Source organism: Ochotona curzoniae, unplaced genomic scaffold, assembly GCF_017591425.1.
Source record: "Ochotona curzoniae isolate NIBS_2020 unplaced genomic scaffold, NIBS_Ocur_1.0 scaffold_4683, whole genome shotgun sequence".
Taxonomy (NCBI): domain Eukaryota; kingdom Metazoa; phylum Chordata; class Mammalia; order Lagomorpha; family Ochotonidae; genus Ochotona; species Ochotona curzoniae.
The window spans coordinates 6,472,558-6,495,874 of NW_024467121.1; the positions used below are offsets into that span (position 1 = coordinate 6,472,558).

The 23,317-nt window shown below is 39.8% G+C and overlaps 1 protein-coding gene and 1 long non-coding RNA gene across 2 annotated transcripts in view; both read right to left on the reverse strand.

The window, feature by feature from the left end:
- DNAJC1 (DnaJ heat shock protein family (Hsp40) member C1) overlaps nucleotides 1-23,317 on the reverse strand; it is a 145,603-nt gene that overhangs the window by 115,974 nt on the left and 6,312 nt on the right. The window lies entirely within an intron of this gene.
- Nucleotides 5,204-23,231, reverse strand: LOC121148146. Its single transcript, XR_005882515.1, has 3 exons — nucleotides 21,798-23,231; nucleotides 14,443-14,447; nucleotides 5,204-5,215 (listed from the first exon to the last, which is right to left on the reverse strand). It is a non-coding gene; the product is annotated as an uncharacterized LOC121148146 (long non-coding RNA).

Below are 23,317 nucleotides of genomic sequence, written 5' to 3' on the forward strand. Positions count from 1 at the left end.
AGGATGGCTCAATGCCTTGGGACCCGGCACTCACAAGGGAGACTCAAAAGAAGCTCTTGGCTTTGTATAAGCTCAGCTCTGACCTTCGAAGCCATTTGGCGAGTGAACCAGCAGAAGATATTTCCCTCTGTCTCTCCTTTCTGTAAAAATCTACCTTAAAATAAACAAGTCTTTCTTTAAAAGATGATATAACTATAGTAAATGTCTATGCCTCCAATGCATTTGGCTATTTAAAACAATTGCGAAAAGATCAAAAGGGAGACAGACACTTCAATACAATAATAATGAGGGATTTCAGCACCTCAGTTTTATCAATGGACAGCTTAACTAGGAAGGAAATCAGCAAAGAAACAGAGCTAATCTACACTATGGAACAATGGATATAATTGATATCTACAACACATTTCATTCCTCACTTGCATAATACATAATCCTCATTAGAACATAGGACTCCTTCTAGAAGAGACCATATGCTAGGCCTTGAAACCAAGCCTCAACAAACAAACAAAAAACTGAAATCATATCATGCATCTTTTCTTGCCATGCAATGAAGTGAGAAATCAATTCCAGAAAATATGCAAAAAACATGCAGACTGAATAATATGCTACTGAATGAACAGTAGCTCATAGAAGAATCAAAAGAAATAAACCTCTGGAAATGAATGAGGATGATAGTATAGCATAGTAAAACTAACAGGACATAGCAAAAGCAATGTTAAGAGGAAAATCATAGATCTGGAATCAGAGAAGGATGCCCACTCATACCACTGTCATTCAACATAGTCCTGTGGTTTCCTCAGTACCATTAGGCAAAAGAAAAAAAAAATCACAGGGGATACGAATTGGCAAGGAGAAAAACAAGCGATCCCTATTTGCAGATGACATATTCTCTATGTTGGGGAACTGACATAGAGAGACTACTGGAACTCGTAAGAGTCTGGTCAAGTTGCAAGCTGTAAAATCAACACATAAAAATCGATAGCTTTTGTATATACAAACTACTGTTGAGAAAGAAATTGTAACATAATTTCCATTCATAATAGCTGCAAAAATTTTAATATTTTGGAATTAATGAAGGATGTGAGGGATTCATATGTTCAAAAATTACAAAACATTAAAGAAATGGAAGACACTAAAAACTGAAAAAAAATCTTTCGTTTTTGTGACTGGTAGAGTATCATCAGAATCTCCAAAGTACTGAAAGCAGTTCACAGATTCTATGTAGTCTCAATGAAAGTACTGACAGCATTCTTATCATAGCTAGGGAAAAAATAAATGAAGCTCAAATTTTACAGAAACACAAAAATCCTGAATAGTTAAAGCAATCTTAAAAACAAAGCTGAAGACATCACAATACCAGACTTCAAGAAATACTACAGATACATTGTAATCAAAACAGCCTCATAGTGGCAAAAAACAGATATGCAGATCAATGGGAGAGAAAACAAATACCAGAAACTAACCTACAAACCTACAGTCGATTAGTATTTGACAAGCAATCAATCCGTGGAGACAACAGTTTCTTTAACAAATGGACCTATGTGTGAAGTGTGAAACAACCTGAAAAAGCAACTCAAGATATATCAAAGTTCTAAATCTGCGACATGATAGTATCAAATTGCTAGAGGAAATTATTGGGGAAACATCTAGACATAAGTGTAAAACAAAACAAAACTTAGAAAAGACTTCAGAAACACAAGAAATAAGAAATCACAACAAAAATAAGCAAGATTATATCAAGCCAAAGTTTCTGCACTGCAAAGGAAACTGCCAAGAGGCAACCATGGAGCAAAGTGGAGCAAATACAATAGAGCACAAGTATTCGCAAATTATGCAACTGACAGAATATTAATATCCAGGATCTATAAAGTACTCAAGAAAGCTGACAACAACACAAACAATCCAATTAAGAAATGGGCAAGAGTTGGGTCACAACAACCACTGTGGTGGGAAGTACGACTGGTTGGGGAGCTAAGTGTCTGCCCTGGCAGGGCTGTGGGTCCCACTGCTGAGTGCAAGAGCCAGAATGGGGGTGAGGAACTGGGCTGGACATAACTTCAGTGTCGCTCAGCATAGGTGTGGACTGGGTCTGAGGTGTGCCAGACTGGGCTAGACTCCAACACCCACTGATGCTCACGAGAGCCAGGGAAGGTGTATGATGGGCTGGGCTAGCTTTCAGCATCTGCTAAACCATGCAAGAGCTGTGTTTGGGCACAGATCAGGTGTGGCTAGGCTGTAGCATCCAACAGTAAGAAACAGAATGGGTGTGGGCTGGTTGGGCAAGGCTGTTGTTCCTGCCAGGACAGGAGGTGGACTAAGTCAACCCAGACCAAGGACCCACCAGTGTGTACCAGATCTACCACTGGAAGGGGACCTGATAGAGGAGCTTGAGGAACTCCTTGGTCAAGACATATTCCCTTCAGGCGAGTGCAAGAACCAAGGCTGGCAGCAGCCCAGACCAGGCCAGATTATGGTACCTGCTAGCAAATGCGGTCAGGTCTGGGAGCAGGCCTGACTAGGCCAGTTCATAACACCCACTGGCAGATCCAAGATCCAAGAAAGGGTACAACACAGGACAGGCCACAACACCAGCCAGTTCATATTTAGGGCCAGGACTGGGGGGTGGCTGGGCTAGACAAGGCTGGGCTGTAGCACTCAACAGCATGAGCTGGAACTAGGGGTAGATAGGGCTGGGCCAGGTTACAGCACCCACCAGCAAATGCCAAGGTGAGGCAGACCATGTCAGATTGGGCTATAACACCCACCAGCACATGTGAGTCCAGGGTAGGGGAGTTGGGGGATGGGGATGCAAGCCAGGTAGGGGAATTGCAGGGGACCACTCTGCTGGGCCATTGCCCCCACTAGTGAGTGTGAAAAGTGGGATAGGAGGCAGACTAGGCTAGGCAGGGCTAGAGCAACTATTGACCTGCATGTGAACTGGGTTGGGGGAGGCCAGGATGGGCTAACTGATGGTATCTACTGGTACATGCATGAGCCTGAGTTAAGTGCAGGATGTTTGGGCTTTGCTGAGGCATTGGCTGGAAAGTGCTGGGACTGAGGGCAAATCCTGTCAAGCTAGACTGCAGAACCACCTAGAAAGTGCAAGATCTATGACTGGGAGTGGACACCTCTCTGATGGGCTACAATTCCCACTGGTGAAGATGACAATCAGGGCCGGAGGCAGACCTGACCAGACAAACAGTGGCACCCTTCAGCATAAGTATGAGCTGCAAAGCGGGGTCAGTTGGGTTGAGATAGACTTCAATACCCACTAATGTGTATGAGACCTGAATGGAATATGGGAAAGACTGCACCAAACTGCTGTCCATACAGGCAAGCACAGGAATCAGGGTTAGGAGTGGGCTTAGAAGGGACTATTGGGGGTCGCTCTGACTAGGCTACAGTTCCTACTGCTGTACGTGAGGTCCAAGTATGTGGTGGGCAGGGTTGGGCTGGGCCACAGCATCCACTGATTTATATGAGAGAGAGACTGGAGACAGAATTGATCCAGCAATTGCAATCACCAGTGTATGCAAAGGCTGAAGTGGATGATGGACAGAGCAGGACCCCATATTGGCAAGCACACACAAAAGTCAGGTCTGAGATCACCTCAGAAGTTTCTTTGGAGATCTCCCCACAGGAACAGCTCCAACCACGGGAATAATGGCAGGAATTGTGTTCTGACTGTGGGGTGCATGTGTCAGAACTGGGCCTCCTCAGTGGCTTAAACGAAGTAGTGGATGACATACCCAGACGCATATGAAGATATGAAAGTTCTTTGGGGCTTATAGAGGACTTATCTGGTACTATAGCAGAGTCTGGAGGGCAGAACAAACTGGTCAACTAGCCCAGCAAATATCTGGGAGCATGGAGACTCTAGGGTGGACTATGTCAACCAATGGACCCTGACAGGATTTCCTCACCCTCAGTTGGTGAGATTGACAGCATTTTAGAACTACTGAAACTACTTGAGCAGAACCCTTGGAGCATGCCCCACATCAGGGACCCTGGGATGACACTGGGTGGCTGTCCCCCATTATCAGGTACTGAGGTGGTTGGGAGACTGAGTACCGGTTCTCCGCTTACATCCCCTCCTCCTCTGGATACAAGAAAAAGAAAACTTGTAAACAACGGTCTTACCCATTTTACCCTAACCCTCGATCCTTCCCACCCTCTTCAACTATGTAAGCCTCATCAAAATAAACTTTTTAAAAATGGGCAAAAAGACATGAAGAAGCAATTCACAAAGGATAAAACACAAATGGCCAACAGACATATGAAAAATGTTCCAGATCACTAGTTATTAGGGAAATTCAAATTGAAAACCACAATGAAGGTTCTTTTCACATCACCCAAGTTTAGAATGGCTATTATCTGAAAATCAAAAAAAGCAACAAATTATGGTAAGGATGTGAGAAAGGCACCCTTTTTCAATGTTTTAATTTTTGTTATTGTTTTCTATGATAGTTTAAGTGTAGAGATTCTTCCACCTCATTCTACTTTCCCCATTTTCCTCTGCTCGCCATTTTACTCCATATTATCTAGTATTGTCCTTTAGCAAGTGATAAGTTTAACATTCTAATATTTAAGTGCAAGAAGCCAGACTCAAAAGGACAGATATCACATTTCTTTGATATATAAGGCAACCTTCATATAAAATATTTGTAGGGTTTGATTAGAAAATTTTCCAGAATTTTCATTCAGCCATGTTACATAAAATTATCAGTATCATTTCCTCTCTGCTTGTCCCTACTCTTTTCAAAAAGGCAAGTAGAGCCCGGCACGATGGCACAGTGGTTAAGGTCCTCGCCTTGGATGCCTGGGATCCCATATAGGCGCCAGTTCTAATCCCGGCAGCCCCACTTCCCTTCCAGCTCCCTGCCTGTGGCCCGGGAAAGCAGTCGAGAACGGCCCAAAGCTTTGGTACCCTGCACCCATGTGGGAGACCCAGAAGAGGCTCCTGGCTTTGGATCAGCATAGCGTCAGCCAATGCGCTCACTTGGGGAGTGAATCATCGGACCGAAGATCTTCCTCTCTGTCTCTCCTCTCTGTATATCTGCCTTTCCAATAAAAATAAAATAAATCTTTTTAAAAAAAGGCAAGTAAAATATACTAGGAACTCTATAAAGTTTCCTTACCATAAAAACTAAGATAAATAGCTAACATTGATTAAACAGTATATTTTACATGCATAATATTCTTACAACTTCACCACCTTATAATGGCTGTTTATATTGTAGACAAGAAAACTATGTTTGAGAAAGCCTACAATTTATACCCAAGATGATAAAATCATTCTGTACAGAAGCAACCATTTGAAGCTCTTAGGCACTTTGTTTCAAGACGAACATTTTTTCCCATACTTTAAGTTCTCTAAATTCAGGATGCATATTAAAGTTTTTGGCACATTATATCAGCTGTTGTAATAATAACAAACGATAATGAGACAACTGTTATATTCCTTTTGTCCACAAAACTAAAGACAATAATTGAGCATTATTTTAACTTCTCTAAGGACCAAACAATCATGACTAGAAGGCATGGATGGGGATATACTTAGCGATATTTTAAAACAAGTATCAAAGCAGCCAATACTGTGGCATAGCAAGTAAAGCTGCCTATTGCAATGCCAGCATCTCATATAGGCACCAGTCAAGTCTCCCCATTTCCAATCCAGCTCCCAGTTAATGACCTGGAAAAAGTAGACGGTCCAAGTGTTTGGGCCCCTGCTACTCCCATGGGAGAACTGGTAGAAGCTCCTGATCTCATCCTGGTCACACTTCAGCCAATGCTGTCATACAGGCAGTGAACCTGTAGATGCAAGCTCTTTCCTTCCTTCTTTCCGTAACTCTGATTTCAAAATAATTTTTTGAAGTCAGTTAACTTGATACATTTTCCCAACTATAGTTATAGATTGTTACCACTGATTGTTTCCCTACCTGTGGTATGACAAAAATGATACACATTCATGACCTGCAGCTCCTCCTCAGTCTATGACAGTGAGAGAACAATTCACAGCATTCTATGCTCTAAGGTTAGAGTAAGGCAGGTTAGATTTACTCAAAAGCATTTTCAGGGCCCGGCACAATGGTCTAGTGGCTAAAACCTCACATTGCACCAGGATTTCATATGGATACCAGTTTGTGTCCCAGCTACACCACTTCCCTTCCAGCCCCCTGCTGGAAACGCAGTAGCGGATGGCCCAAAGCCTTGACCATGCATCCATGTTGGAGACCTGAAGAAGCTCCTGGCTTTGGATCAGCCCAGCTCTGGCCATTGTAGCCACTTGGGTAGTGAATCAGCAGATGGAAGATCTTTCTCTTTGTATCCTCATATCTCTGCAAATTTGCCTTTCATTAAAAATGAATAAATTTTTATTAAATCTTTTATTAAAAATTTTTTAAAGTTTTAAAGATTTCATTTTATTGGGAAGTCAGGCATACACAGAGGAAGATCTTCTGTCTCCTGATTCCTTCCCCAAGTGGCAGCAACAGCCGAGGCTAAGCCAATCTGAAACCAGGAGCTTCTTCTAAGTCTCCCACATGGGTGCAGGGTCCTAAGGCCTTGGGACGTCATCCTCCACGTTCCCAGGCCACAAGCAGGGAGCTGAATGGGAAACAGGACTGCCAGGACATGACCTGGTGTCCATATGGGCTCCCAATGCGTGCAATGCAAGAACTTTAGCAATGAGGGTGCCGTGTTGGACCTAAAAATGAATAAATCTTTAAAAAATAAAAGATAAAGCATTTTTAAATTGTGGTATTTTCACTTGGTAAAAGTGAAAGATATAGCCCTGTTATAAGCACCTGTAATTGAAAAGGTGGCTTAAGAACGCAACATTAAAAGTTTCAGAATCCTTTTGGAAATCCTGTATGGTGAGGTGAGGGAGAGGGACAAATCATCAATGACTGAGTTCAAAGCTATTTTGTTTTAGAGCCAATAAGGCTTAAAAAAACTTGGAAAGAAATTGCACTCCGAATGCAAAGAACATTAATATTTCCTTAAACAATTAATTGCATATGTATTTTCATTTTGAGGTTTGTACCAGAATTATCTGTCCTTTCCTTCTGTCTGTAAATGTCTTTCAATAAAGATAAATCTTTAAAATTTCTAAATGGTAAAAGGCTTTCATAATGCTTTTAAGTAGTATATAAAATAATGATGCAAATTTACTGAATAACCCATATCATATCACTAGTATTTTCCTAATTTTTTTTAGATTCACAAAGTATAATATTTCTCCGCTGACTTTCAAGTTTACTCAGTTTGAGGACTATAACTGAGAATATTTTAGGCATGTAAGTTACTTTCTTATCGCTTTTTGGCCTTTTAGCTAAGATCAAGTGTAAATCACTTTCCTAAATCATAATATTAGTATTTTAACAGTTTCATTTATTATTTCTCATTATTCAGAATTTTGATGTTTCTATATTTTCTTGATCGCAAAATACATTTCAAACAGAAAATAACAATCCAAAGTTATACGGACAGAACTGTATATATCAACTAGAACACTAAAAATTAGTAAATTATCCATTGTTGTGATCTTCCAAATATTGTCATTCTCAAGCTAAGTCATCTATTAATTTAACATTCCTATTTCATTCTTTTACTAAATGGTTTATAGAAGGTCAGAAGAAGAAAAAATTAACTTTTTTAAGCAGACATTAAAAAAATCACATTTGAACCAGAAAGCAAACAGAAACAGGAAATTCTTCATTAAAAGAAAGACTAATATACTTTTAAAAATAAAGGATTAGAAATTTATCAAGAGGAAAGAAAGTACTTGCAATCCTGTTCAAATATTTGCTCCTGCCCTTCCATAATGAATGTTTTCCTTTGTAGGTCTGGACAAACCCCTTCCCATGTCAGTATCTCTACCCAGAGTTGACAGAACAAAGATTTATTTTCAGGCATGAACCACAATGGAATATGCTGCCGACTTCTGAAAGTATTTCTGAAATGATTTTCTCAGGCATGTGTTAATTAGCATATCTGTCATGTCACAAATGCTTTAAAGTTTCTCAACTTTTATTGCACATTAAATAAGGATTTCAATTTATATGGATTTGACTATTGCCACAGAAATATACATACATAACCACATATACAGCATGTATTTAGAAAATTAACTACTAATTATTGGATTAAATCTGTTTCAAACAATTCAATAATCCAAATTATTGATGTCAAGCAGTAAATTTCACATGCTTGAAATTTATTGGAAAGCAGACATTCCTGTCCTCATTGTCTTCCAATTTTTTTTAAAGATTAGTTTATTTTTTATTGGAAAGGCAAATTTATACAGAGGAGAGGCATAGAGATCTTCCATCCAGTGGTTCATTCCTCAAGTGGCTGCAACAGCCAGAATTGAGCTGAGCTGATTCGGAGGAGCCAGGAGCTTCCTCCGGTCTCTGGGTCTCTTATGCGGGTGTAGGGTCCAAAGGCTTTGGGTCATGCTCTGCTGCTTTCCCAGGCCACAGGCAGGGAGCTGGAAGGAAAGTGAAGCAGCTGGGACAGAAACCAGCTCTTGTATGGGATCCTAGCACATGCAAAGTAGCTAGGCTATTGTGCTCCTGCTCAGAGGCCCTCTGTCTCTTAAAAAAAGATAACAAAGCTCCTGCTTTGAAAGGTAAAAAATGTGCTGTTCTTTAAAGCAAACAAAGAAACTTACCAGGGCCAAAACTGTGTACCAGTGTGTAAAGCTGTGATGCTTGATTTCCATATGTGCCCCAGCTTGTGTCCCGACTGCTCCACTCTAAATCCAGCTCGCTTGTGTCCTGGCTGCTCCACTCTAAATCCAGCTCCCTGATAATGTGCCTGGGAAGCAGCCAAAGGCTGTCCACGTTCTTGAGACCCTGCCACCATAGGTGACCTGGATGAAGCTCCCAGCTCCGGATTGGTCTCATCTTCATTGTTATAGCCGTTTGCAGGGTGAAACAGTGTATATTAAGATCTCCTTCTCTTCCTTTCCGCTCTCCCTGAAACACTGCTTTTCAAATAAAATTAATCTCTTTTTTAAAAGTAGATAACTGATTTCTGTCCATGACAGAAACTCTTTTAAAACTTACTTTGATAATATTCTGGAGTAAAATGAGTGTACTTAAAGAAAACACAAAACATGTCATACCAAAATAAACTTTCAATTAAAAAAAAACCACAGTTCTCAATAATGATGTCAGGAATTAGAATCTACAATTTTATCTATAACTATAGCTGTCCCTCACCTATATTTAACCTGCATCTGCCTAAAAAGAATTGCATTCAACTGCACCAGGGGTTCCTTGGACCCAATCTTTTTATAATTCATTTATATTTTACAAAAGAATGAAATAAACATACAAAATATACTTTGAATTTATGATTAAATTCAATAGTCATAAACTATTTTGCAAAGTTGCTATAAAAATTTCCAAATGCTCTCAAATTTTTCTATCTCATCACAAACAAGTAAAGATTAGTAAACTGGAGACCAGTGTGATAGCTTAGAGAACTTCATTTGTGATACTGGCATTCCATATGTGTGCCAGTTCAAGTCCCTGCTCCTCCACCCCTCATCCAGCTCCCTGTTAATGGCTTGGGAAGGCAGTAGAAGATGGCCCCGGGGCCTTGAGTCCTTGTACTCACATGAGAGACCTGGAATAATCTCCTGGGTTCAGCTACGAATCGGCGCAGCTCTAGCCATTGTGGCTATCTGGGTAGTGAACCAAAAGTTGGAAGAGCTCTGTCTCTCCTCTCTGAAATTCTTTCAGTAAAAATTTAAAAATACAATAAAAAATTTTAAATTTGTAAAATATCACAAGTCCACTTACTCTATCGTGAGTAGCACTGTTCAAAATAAAGACTAGAAAGGAACATAACAACTCTTTAACTCCTTCATGCAAATAAATGAAACTTAAAATATTTTTTAAAGGAATGGGAATGTTGTGGCATAACAGGTAAAGCTGCTGCCGACAACAATGGCATCCCATTATAGGCATGGGTTCCTGTCCTGGCTCCCTGACTACTAATGCTGGGAAACAATGGCCAGAGAAAAGCAGCGGAGGCTGGTCTAAGTGTTTGGGCTAATGCCATACACAAAGGGGACCTGGATGAAGCTTCTGGCTTCAGCCTTGCTCAGTCCTGGCTGTTGCAATCACTTGGGGAATGAACTAGTGAATGGAAGACTTTCTCTCCCCCTCTCCGTAACTCTACAACTCTGACTTTTAAATAAATATTTTTTAAAAATTTAGAATAGAACAAATAATATCAACTAGAAATTTGTGTTTAATGCTTAAGTGCTAAAAGCTCCTGAATGGGATGTGGGACAGATTGGACCAGTCTGCCGTACATACTGGCAAGCACGGGAACCAGGGCAGGGGACATGCCTGGTGGGGGTTATTATGGGTTGCTCCAACTAGGCTGCAGCTCCCACTAGTGTACATGAGGGCCGAGTATGCGGTGGGCAGGATTGAGCTGGGCTGCAACACTCATTAGTTTGTGCAGAAGATAGGGCTGGAGACAGAACTGACCCAGCAATTGCAACCACCAGCATGTGAGTAAGCTATTAGGAGCAATGGATATGCTGGACCCTGAACTGGCAAGCACGCACAAGAATCAGGTCTGGGATTGCCTCAGATGAGGTTTCTCTGGGGATTCTGAACCACTGAACTCAGAATCTCAACCATGGAGAGAACTGCAGGTTCCATGGTCTGACTGTGGAGTGCATGTGTCAGAGCTGGGTCTCCTCAGTGGCTTAGATGGAGCAGCATATCCATGTGTACATGGAGGATACGGCAGTACATTGGAGTCTGCGGAGAACACCTGATACTACAACGGAAGACAGAGGACAGAACAAATAGATCAACTACCCTGGCCAAGTGTTGGCAATGAATATCTGGTCTAATTGAGACTCTAAGGTGGACTATGTCAATCAGTGGATTCTGGAGAGATTTCATCATGCTTGGAATGTGAGAGTGGCAGTAATTCAAGACAGCTGAACTATTAAAAATTCTTGAGCAGGACCCTTGAAGTGTGCCTCACAGTGGGGACCATGGGCTGGTGCCCTCCATCCCAGGGTACAGAGGCATTTGGGAGGCTGGGTGTGGCTTCTCCCTTTATCTCCCCTCCTTCCCCCTAACACAGGAAGGAAAAATGAGAATGTTGAAATAATGGTCTGACCCACCTTCCTGTGGCCCTTGACCCTAATTACCATTAACTAAGAAAAAGCACAAAATATATTTATGTCACACTATAAATTTGTTTATTGTGACCCACAGCAAGACACATTTTATATCACAATTCAGAATGTAATTACATATTTCATGAAAAAGTAAATATCCTTTAAACACTTCCTATTTTATTCATTTTTTAAAAATACATACTCCTGCCTCCTAAATTGATTCCATGTTTTGAAAACACTGCATTAAAGAAGCTAGCAATATGTACAAAATAACACCTATAAGGTTTGTTCACTGTAATATTGCTGGAAATAGAAAAAGCGGAAATAAATGTCCATTAATAGCTAACTAAAATGTAATGCACAATACAGTATTATGGAGCAGTTAACGACCTAACTTAGATCTAATTTTATATATATATATATATATATGTATATAAAAAGTAGGGTTAAAAAGTATTTCCAGAATGATACCTTTAGATTTCCAGGAACACCGTACATTGTTTATGAACTATGAACACAGTCTAGATGTTTGTATTTGAAAACAGTAGGGTTACAGATACTCACAGGTAAAGATTGGTTACAAGAGGACTTTGGCTATAGTATAGCTCTAATTCTTAAATTACAATGTTACCTGAAAATATCTGAATGGGTTACAGCAAATGTTGAGATGTGAATTGATAAGGAGGGATCAGAAATGAAAACGAACAATGTATGTATCAACAGGGTCAGACTTTCATAACGACATGCTCAAATCAAGGAGAGAGAATACAAAGCTGGGGGCGGAGGGAGACCTCTAAATCACAAGGCCTAGGGAGGATTAGTGAGGTATGTAGCAACAGCTGGGGGAAAGCATGAAATGGGCTGAAAGGCCGGGAAGACAAGGCCTACATCTGGTCAACTGATCCATGCCTCACTGGTGGTTCAACTGTATAAATAAAAGAGTGGCCGCTTAGTGGGAAAGTACTTAGCAACTCTGTTTACACAGACAACAAAGTGCCACTAGAGTGGCAAATTGAACTGTGCAAGGCCAATTAACCCTTTCACCTTAGTGTTTTATATTTGCTATCTTACTTACTGCGGCTGTTAGATCTACACTGATACGTGTTAGAACCAAATGCAATTATAAATCATTGGTACATGTATTGATGCATTCTGCAAATTCCATGCAGCACATTTATTTTATTCAGTGTTCTGAATACCTTGGCTGCTTTCATCTGGCTTTAATAAAGAAATACTTTCAAAGGAAGAGAGGTTACCCAGAAACTCTAACTACATATGTCCTTTATTAAACTATAAATTGATTACTACTCAAGTTTTCTGGCCTAAGGTTTTTAAAAAGTTAGATACTTTGTGCAGTTCCTCCATATTAACAGCAAATTAGAAAAAGAATAACATTTTACATGGATAAATATGTCCCAGGAAAAGCCAAGCATGCATCAAAGAGAACAGTAAACCAGTCAGTTGCTAGTTGTAACTATGACTAGCTGCTTTATATCTTAAATTGATATACAGAAACATTTAGATAATTATATTCATCTTCCTGACTCTGAAATACTTCCACAGTCTTCTTTTTTTTTTTTTTATTGGAAAGGCGGCTATACAGAGAGGAGAGACAGAGAGGAAGATCTTCCGTCCAATGATTCACTCCCCAAGTGAGCGCAACGGCCAATGCTATGCCGATCCGAAGCCAGGAGCCTCTTCCAGGTCTCCCACGCAGGTGCAGGGTCCCAAAGCTTTGGGCCGTCCTCGACTGCTTTCCCAGGCCACAGGCAGGGAGCTGGAAGGGAAGCGGGGCCGCTGGGATAGAACCGGCGCCCATATGGGATCCCGGGTGTGCAAGGCGAGGACCTTAACCACTTGCACCACTGCGCCGGGTCCCACAGTCTTCTTGATAGCACCTGAATTGGAGAGCAAGCAGTACTGTCTATATAATCTCTAAAGCCAAGGAAAGTGTCTTGAACCGATTATGCATGCAAATAATGTTGGCATATATGAAAAGCCTTGCTTCTGTGAAAGACAGTAATTATCATTGTTCAATGGCAAATTAACTAATTCATATTTATTCATTAATACCAACACTGTCTTCAGTGTGACTTAATTTCTCAAAGTACCACCATCATTCCACTATCAGCTACAATTCCATGTCAAATTTTCTCCTGGCCATGTTATTTGCCACTGAGACTTGATAGTGATAATTTTATAAGGATGGATTAATTAGTTTAAAAGGTAGAAATGAAAGAGAAAGATTCTGTTTGCGAGTTCAATCTTCAAATGCCCAAAACAGCTGCCCAAAGCCAGAAGCCAGGAACACAATCTTGGTCTTCCCTATAGGTGGCAGGTCTCCAATTACTTGGGCCATCTTCCTTTGTCTTCCCAGGTGCATGACTAGGGAGCTGAAAGGGAGTAACCTGTAGTCTAACCAGTAGTAATCAACATGAGTGCCAGCATCACCAATGGTGACTTAACCTGTAGTCTTACAAGGCCGGCCTCAATAGCAATGACTTTTAGAATTCTAGTCAAACAGCGGGAAAAGGGCAAAAGATTATTTTGAAAGAAGCATATCAACAGAACATATGCTGTTTTTCTTAAGCTTCCTCTCCCTCAAATTGACAGTAACATGAAATAGTTCATACACACATTTGATTAAAGATGTCCTCAGTTTTGGCTTTTCTCAGATCCCAGTAACATTAAGGGGAAAAAAAGGAAAAAGCTAGGGAAACTTCCTCCCTCTCTAAACAGGTTATGTTTACTGACTACAATCATGTTCAAATGAAAGAATGGACAAGCATAGCAGCTTTTAACCTTCTCTGTCTTCTCCTGAATACAGGCCACCCACGAGGTTCCTCTATCTCTCTTTTGACACAACCAACAGCAGAACCACTGGAAAAGCAACCAATCGAAACAAGCAGTATCAGTAAAGGGGCAGTGGGTCAATGGTAAATAAAAAAAGAGAATGTGCTTCCAGGAACGAGCCAGAGCATACTGATGCTTCTTCACAGGTAAGCAGAGAAAATGCCGAGAGCCTTGTTGCTGGCTTCCCTTTCTCTGGAAGCATTTTCACAAACGCAAAAGCAGAATCTTGGTAGTTAGGACATAAGTACCAGACAAAGCTCATGGTTTCATCTTAGGAATTATTGAAAGAGAAAACAAACTTAAAGAAAAACAAAATGATAAACTAAAAGCTGCAGTCTAGATTCTAATTGATTCATAAAACTGTTTCTATAAAGTAACTATTACTAGACTTTTTTTTTACAAATCCATTTCTTGATTTGAAAATATACATACACTAAAATATTAATCAAAATAAAAACGAAAGGATACATCATTTCCACAAATACTGTTAATTAAACCCAAGCAAAGAGTTGAAATATTTATTATTCATTGAATACTCTAATCGCTGGGATCTATTTTGGGCTTAAGCTTAGGATTTTGTAGTGCACAGGGCCAAAATACACATGTTCAGGTGCTACTGGCCAATTACAATTTTTTCCATATTAAACAAAATAAACTTCTAGTATACTATTTAGGAGTCAAGACTCTCATACTTCTAGTGTTACCACACACACATTTGTTACCATCAATTCTGTTAACCTGTACTTCTCCACCTGGACAATAAACATTCATAACTGTTTTTTAAAGATTTAAAAAAAAAACTTTACTTGTAAGGCAGAGCATTGAGAGAGTGAGAGGGCGAGTGTGACAGACTGCCTCACCCATTTATTACCACCACAGTTAGACCTGAGCCTTCCCCGTGGGGGCCAGAATCCACGTCCTTGAGCCAGGACCTGCGGTCTCCCAGTCAGACCAGAAGCAGACTCGGACTGCCCCCCCTCAGTCACTCCGAGTGGATACAAGTGGCCCAAGTGGTAGTTCAACCTGCTATGACACAATACCCACCCTGCAAGTATTCTTTTTGGAAAATTGATTTGCTTGCTTGACACAATGTTTTTGAAAAGTCTACAGAAAAATAAGTTCATGAATTCTTAAAGTGGTGAGATGAAAAATTTATGACTTCTGTACTCTGCAAATCAAACTGAAATTTAGCTATTTAACTGAATTTCTTTTATTCTAAATGAGGGTGTATTTTTTTCTTTTTTTTTTTAATTACGTTGCTTTATGTGACACAGTTTCATAGGCTCTGGGATTCCCCCAACCCCTCCCCGTGCCCTCTCCCCATGGGGGATTCCTCCAACTTTTTGCAGTATTACTACAGTTCACATTCAGTCAAGATTTGTTCTTTGCAAACTTATACCAAGCATAGAGTCCAGCATCTTATTGTCCAGAAAAATTTAACGGTTTCTTGGGGAGACCATCTCTGGTCTGAAGGTAGAGCTGGCAGAATATCATCCCAGTCAATTAAAAGCCACAACACAACATCAACAACAATTTACAACATTATGGAATTGACATGGTATTGAGTAACCAATATATTAAAAAAATTGCAAGTTCTTAACCACATCCTGTGACCACTTCAATGACATTTCAACTTTAGTTTATATACAAAATCGGCTGTTATACACCTTAAAATGGTTATAGGCTACTATTCAGCTGTCTCATGTCTATTTTTGTTTTAGTATTTAGCAGTTTATGGTTTACTCCCCAGATGTCCTTTGGAGCCAGGAACAAGCAAGGTCTAATTCAGGAGCCAGAAACTCAGTCAGGTTTCCCACGTGGGTAGTGGGGAATGAAGTGTCTGAGTCATCCTCTGCTGCCTCCCAGGGGGAGGGGGGACATTAGCAGAAAAATGAAATCAAGAGTGAAGCTGAGATGCCAAAACAAGATGTCACAGTCCCTCTTTCAGTACATTTTTAATTAGGCCCATACTCTCAAAGATGGCAGACAGCTAAGTCATCTTTTTCCCAACTTGCATAAATGTTCCATCACCGACGTTGATTTGTCAGAGAATTGGCTCTGGATCAGCTCAGTTGCAAACACTGCTGCCATTTGGCAAGTGAACTAGCGGAAAAAACGCTCCCCCTCCTTCTCTATGCAAATCTTTCAAATAAAAAACAAATCTTTTTTAAAGATTTATTTTTATTAGAAAGTCAGGTATAGGGCCTGGCAGTGTAGCCTAGTGGCTAAAGTCCTCACCCTGAACGCACCGGGATCCCATATGGGCGCCGGTTCTAATCCCGGCAGCTCCACTTCCCTTCCAGCTCCCTGCTTGTGGCCTGGGAAGGCAGTTGAGGATGGCCCAAAGCCTTGGGCCCATGTGGAAGACCTAGAGGTGGTTCCTGGCTCCTGGCTTCAGACTGGCATAGCACCGGTCGTTGCAGCCATAGGCGGAGTGAATCATCGGACGGAAGATCTTCCTTTCTCTCTTCCCCTATGTATATCTGACTTTCCAACAAAAATAAATATTTTAAAGTAAGATATAGATACACAGAGAGGAGAGACTGAGTGGAAGATTTTTCATCTGCTGATTCACTCCCCAAGCGGCCACAATAGCCAGAGCTGAGTCAATCCAAAACAAGAAGCTGGAGACTCAGGTCTTCCACGCGGGTGCAGGAACCCAAGGCTTTGGGCCGTCCTCTACTGCTTTCCCAGGCCACAAGCAGGAGCTGGATGGGATGCCAGGATTAGAACCAGCATCCATATGGGATCCCGGTGCTTGCAAGGCATGACTTTAGCTGATAGGCTACTGCACTGGGTGCTAAAAATAAATCTTTAAGGAAATTATCATTAAGTACATAAAACAGAAATGTCAATTTTCCAAGGTTGTGGTATCTACTATACATTAGCTTCAAGTATATTTGAACCCTGAAATATGGTACCATTTTACTGTTAATTTACATTTCGAAGCAGATAATTCAGTTCCTGGAAACTTTTATACTTGGGATAATGTGGACACACAAGTCTACTTAGCTCAACCTCTTATAAAATGTCAATAAACTTAACACCAAATTGAGGCAACTAGAAATATTAATGTAAAATAAACATCAGATTTTGTAGACTTAGTTCAAAAACCTTAAAATGTTAAATAATCCAATTAATAACCCCTGAATATAGTTGCATGTTGAGATAACATTATGATACATCAGGTTAAATAAAACATTCTTAAAATTATTGTTTCTAAATATTTCCAAATACGTGATGCAGAAAATTTTACATTTCATCAATAGCTTCAATAGTTAAAAAGCTCTTGTGACAAGGGACCAGTGCCTTAAAAATGTCTGTCACCTGTCAATCTGTAACATCTATTATTCAAGCCATGTAAGTAAAACACCTTATCTGCCAGTGTCACAAAGACTAACTCTGGGCTGCCCAAATGCGCATATTTATACCTCCCAAAGTCATTCATATCCTCCTCATACAGACATGATTATGGACCACTGACATATTCCTTTGAATTACTGCAAATTATGGTAACCCTCAATGGCTTCGAAGTATGGTGATTCATCACAGACTGAATCCTTCTCTCTAGCTCCCTATGCCCATGTGTGATGCTTTTGCTACTGTGAGAGCTACATAAGAATCTCCAGTTTAGAGAAGATTTTGATAAGATTTTACTGAAAAGCTGTGTACATTGAAAATTACATATCACATACACCTTTAAGTTTATAAATATGCATTCATTATATAAATTACGTATGTATCTTTCAGATTTCTCTGCTGGGGGAAAAATCAGAACTATGTTTGGCCCTTTTTTTAAAAAAAGATTTATTTATTTTTATTGGAAAGTCAGATATACAGAGAGGAAGATCTTCTGTCTGCTGATTCACTCCCAAGCAGCCTTAATGGTCGGAGCTGAGCTGAGCTGAGCTGAGCTGATCCAAAGCCAGGAACTTCTTCTCCCATGTGCGTACAGAGTCCCAAAGCTTTGGGTTGTCCTCTACTGCTTTCCCAGACCACAAACAGAGAGCTGGATGGAAAGTGGAACCGCTGAGCTGCTGGGATACGAACTGGCACCAATATGGGATCCCAGCGCATGCCAGGTGAAGACTCTAGTCACTAGGCTAACACGCCAGGGCCATTTGTACCACATTCCATTTCATACTATGATATTTCAGAGAAAATTGTATTTGCAATGCATACTGGAAAAATATATTGGTAAGGTTCTTCAAGGGACAACTATCTCAAAATACTTTCTTGCCTTACACCCAATAAGAAGCTCAGTCTCAAAACTTTCTGACGGGCCCAGCATGATGGCTCAACCAGCTAATCCCTTGCACGCGCCAGGATCCCACATGGGTGTCGGTTTATGTCCAGCAGCTCCCTGCTTGTGGCCTTGGGAAACATTTGAGGATAGCCAAAGCCTTGAGTCCCTGCCCCTACGTAGGAAACCTGGAAGAAGCTCCTGGGCTTCGCATGGGCTCAGCTGTGGTCATTGTTACCATTTGAGGAGTGAACCAGCGGATGGAAGATCTTTCTCATTCTCTCTGTAAATCTGCTTTTACCATAAAAATAAATACGTCTTTTAAAAAAGGTTCCTGGCAAAAGTTCCAAGACTTATTTGATCCATATTTTATTTTTACCTGCCTCATATTTTATTCGTATTTGTGCCTACTGTTGTGAAAATACAACCTCCCAACATTTTTAATGGCAATATCCAAAGAGGGCCACAAGATGGAGATAGTACTCCATTGCTGTTTGTATTTGTATTTACATGTTTTTCTGTGTACTTTTCCCATTCTCTGCACGGTTCCTACTTTCTCCCTCAGTGGCAGGGTCAATTCCTTCCTTCATCTCTACTACACACTGGTTTCTCTGCTTGGACTATCATTAGTATAGACATTGTTACACAATGAATGCTTTCATGATACTGATTTTAAATATTGAAAGCAGAAAGATAATTAGAATATTTTCTTCTAGCTCAGCATTTTCCCAGCTCTCTGAAATTAAGATCATTTTGACTTATCTTTCTCCTGTGGGCAAATGAAAAAATATTGTCACAAAATACTGAGTACTTCAAAAGTCATTTACTACAACATATTCTATGAATGCCAACACTGCTCAAGACTTCTCTAGGACTTTTGGGGAACAGTCCTCAGTCAGTTCACAAGCCCCTCAGGCCATTAATATTCAGCTCTATTTATGTAAACAATTTACCTGGCCTTGCTAGCTTAGCCACTAAATTTAATTCTATTTATTAGCTATTGCCAAAATTCGAAATGAACTTAAAAGTTGATTATTGGCGAAGACATATGAAGAATATTCTGTATCTTCAAAGCAGTTAGTTTCACCAGCATTTTGTAAGGTGACAGCATTGTTGGAACAAGTCTGAAGCCCTCCAGAACAATTCTCAAAACGCATTCTTAAAATTCAGTTACATTTTATACACTTATCCGAAGATACAATGCAATCACACAGTATGTACAAATACTAAAAATATGCACAAGATAGTCATTTGAACTGTACAACTCTAAACTAATACACTTGAAATCTAGTTCCTATCAGACTTTACAAATTAACACAAAACAATAGCTAAATCTAAATACAAATCACAAACTCACTTCCCACATTATACAGGTTAACATCCATAAACCAAATTTCAACAGATAATAGTACTTAAAGGTAGAAGAACCTAAACATGAGTCTTTTTTCTACTAAAAGTATGGTAGTTGAAAATAAATGCAGGAAAAAAATAATCTGCAATTTAAACAATGATTTAAAAATCAAGAGGTTTCTAGACATTGTACAAATTCAGTCACAGGATAGCTTCCTTAACCTAGCTGATTTTAATCTTATAAATAATAATCATAAGAATTAGCTATATACATTTCTATCTTGTCCTGCAGGCACGGATACGGACCCACAGATTTCTCAATAGTCTGCTCAGACCTTCCTAGAAAAGGACAACAAAGCTTCTCTTGTTTCTGGGCTGAACTCATGTTGACTACTTTTCACCCAACATGCCATGGTGGGTCTCATGTAGCTTCTAAAAACTCCTGTGCTAAGAGTTAAATGTATCCCAGGATTTTATTAAACTGAGGAAATTCTCAGTGGCATTTTAATATTGCTTCTTTCCTATTTTAATTCTGCTACCTATATTATCATGCGTCCTTTAGTTCTTCCAAGCCTTTATTTTAATTTTTTTAAAGGCAAACAGAGACACACAAAAAGTTAACTTACATCTAAGGGTTTTCTCCCCAGACGCCCTCAACACCTGGAGGTAGGCCAGACTGAAGGTAGCATCTGGAGCTCAACTCATGTCTCCTACATTTGTGGCAGGGAGTCCAATAATTGAACTGTCACCTGCTGCCTTTGGGTCTGCACTTGCAGGAAATTGAAACAGGGGACCTGGTGTTATGGTGCAGCAAGCCATGGGTAGTTGGCTGGCATCCCGTATCAGAATGAAAACTCAAGTCCCAGCTACTGTTTCTGAACCAGCACTCTGCAAATGCACCTAAGATAGCAGACAATGTCCCAAGCACATTAACAGCCGACCAAGAGAGCTGAATGAAGTCCCTGGCTCTTTTTTAGGAAGTGGATCATGAACTCAAACAGGCACTCAAACATGGAATGCGGGCACTGTAAACAGTGTCTCAATTCCCGTGCTAAATGTCCATCATTTAACTCTTGATCTTATGCCCATCAACTGAAGACTAGATAAAGAAAACATAGCACATATACACTGTGGAATACTACTCAGCTATAAAAAAGAAATCTTACCATTTGCAACACAACAGACTTCACTAAAAACCATTATGCTGAGTGAAATAAGCCATTCCCCAAAAGACAAATAACATGTTTTCCCTGATCTGTAACAACTAATATACGAAGCACAGAAAACAATTTCTGTAAGTGAAATGAGCACACTGTGAATTAACTGCTGAATAGAGCAAGTATGTATACTCATCAGTAATAGTGGGATTTTCATTTTTATTTTAGTTTACTTTTATTATAGGTAACTTTTTCTCTCCTTCTTCTACTTGCTATAAGAGCTCCTTAAATATAGAAAACTTAAGTTTGTTACTGTGAGGTGAATGAATATGTCACTGAAATAATTTAGAAAAAAAGGAAAGGGAAAGAAGTGAGGGAAGGCAGAGGGAGAGAAAAGGAGGGAAGGAAAAGAGGGAGGAGAGGGGGGAATCCCTACGGTTTTAAAGCTATCATGAAAAAGGTGATATTTACTCATTGTACACAAATTTAAAATATGAAAATTAAAAAGAAAATATAAATCTTGATTTTGGACTCTCAGTTTTAATATCACACAATCCACATTCTATTAATTGTTGTGGCACAGAGCTTAATGTCTTCTGGCTCCTTAGTGATAAACAGATATCCATCTAATAGTGAGGCAATGGTGTGTTTTCATTTTATTTCAAGGGCAAGAGACCGGCAAAGCTCTTCTATCTGCTGATTCATTCCCCAAATGACAGAAATGAGCTAGGTTAAAGCCAGGGAGCCTGGAACTCAAGCTGCACCTGCAAGAGGCAGATCCAAGTACTTAGGTTATTACTTGCTATCCACCTCACTGTGCATCAGCAGGAACCTAGACTGGCAGCAGAGCTTCTGGGATTCAAAGCAGGCACTCTAATGAATTACTTCATTTCTGAGTCAAATCCTTGCACAGCATATTTTTGGGTATACATATTTTCTCTGATCAAAAACGTGAACTATAGCACGCCCATGCTTCTTCAGTACGCCAGACTACATACGAGATTCAATTTGCTGAATGATGGCAACTAGAAACAACAGATGAACCTTAAATTAGTATTAAGTAAAATATGGAATAACACACAAATTCTAGATTGTTAGGAAATCCTAGGTGCTCTTAGACAAAAAAAAAATAATAATAAATATAAGTAGCTCAAAAGTGAAACATTTCGCTCTTAAAATGGAATACATTTTTTCAAAACACAGTAATCGTATTTTATATTAGTAAAGACCCATTTTCTTACAATTATGTGATTTGATGAAAATATAAGTTTTTAAAAATATATGACAATAATTTCATTAGAAAATGTCTTTCAGTCCTGCTTTCTTCATGGTAACTCTATGAAACAAAGGTCTTAGTCTTAGGTGGAATTCATCAGTATCCCTGCTGTCTAGATAGACCCAATAACATCCAACTTGGAAAATGATTCCTTGGTTTATGGCAAAAGTAGCTCACTGATAGCAAACCTAACAAAGCTAACAATAGCCTGAATACAGATAAGGCATTTCATCACAGTACTTGAGCTGCGTTACTTTTAACAGCTACACAAATTCAGAGAAAAAGTCAAATATCTACTCTCACCTTAATCCTACCCCATTTCATTCCCATCACTGAGTAAAACACATCGAAATGTACCACATAGTAAAATGCACCACATAAATGGTGATCTAAACACAAGTTGAGACTACATCTCTAAAAATAACTCTGGTAACATAAGTCAATTCCACTTTCCTAGCTCAACTTATGCTGACTACAAAAAAGAAAATAAGTAACATGGCAATCGCTAGAATGCTCTCATAATTAAGCTTTTCAAAACTCAGAAGAAAAGGGATATGTACAACTAAAATATATTTGCTACCATCAGCTCTAGGTTATACATAGCAAAATTCTTGAAACAAAGTTCCTTATTCCCATAAGATATGTTCAGACAATCTCCACTAAATTATGCCACCGCACTACACCAAAGAATGAATACTTTAAAAGTAAACCGATATCTCAATAACCAAATCTAAGGCCAGACATGTACCATTAAAACAGATATATTCCGTTTTCACTTCCTGCCTGAAATGCTACATTAGAAACAGAAATGGTTAGGTTATACCCCATCCAGATTCTGTATCTCTATTCATCCAAACTTATAAAACATTAGATTCCTTATAAAAATGAAGAAAGTTGTTACTACACAACTTATTTACAAGGCAAGAGACCCAACAGAAAGACTGAATGAAATCCAACTGACACCACAGCTAAGCGCTAGCACCACAAGAAACTTCACAGGTGCAGAGGAGCACAGAACAGACCCACCAGACCATCACGCTACTTTCTGTGAAGGCTGTGCTGGGAGAGTGCACTGTTTGTGACTTCTCAGGAAGATCGACACAATATATGCTACATTGATCACTGATAAAGCTACTGGCTGATACAGAGTAAGTTGGCCCAGAGGTGTGGCCTAGTGGCTAAAGTCCTCACCCTGAACGCACCGGGATCCCATATGGGCGCTGGTTCTAATCCCGGCAGCTCCACTTTCCATCCAGCTCCCTGCTTGTGGCCTGGGA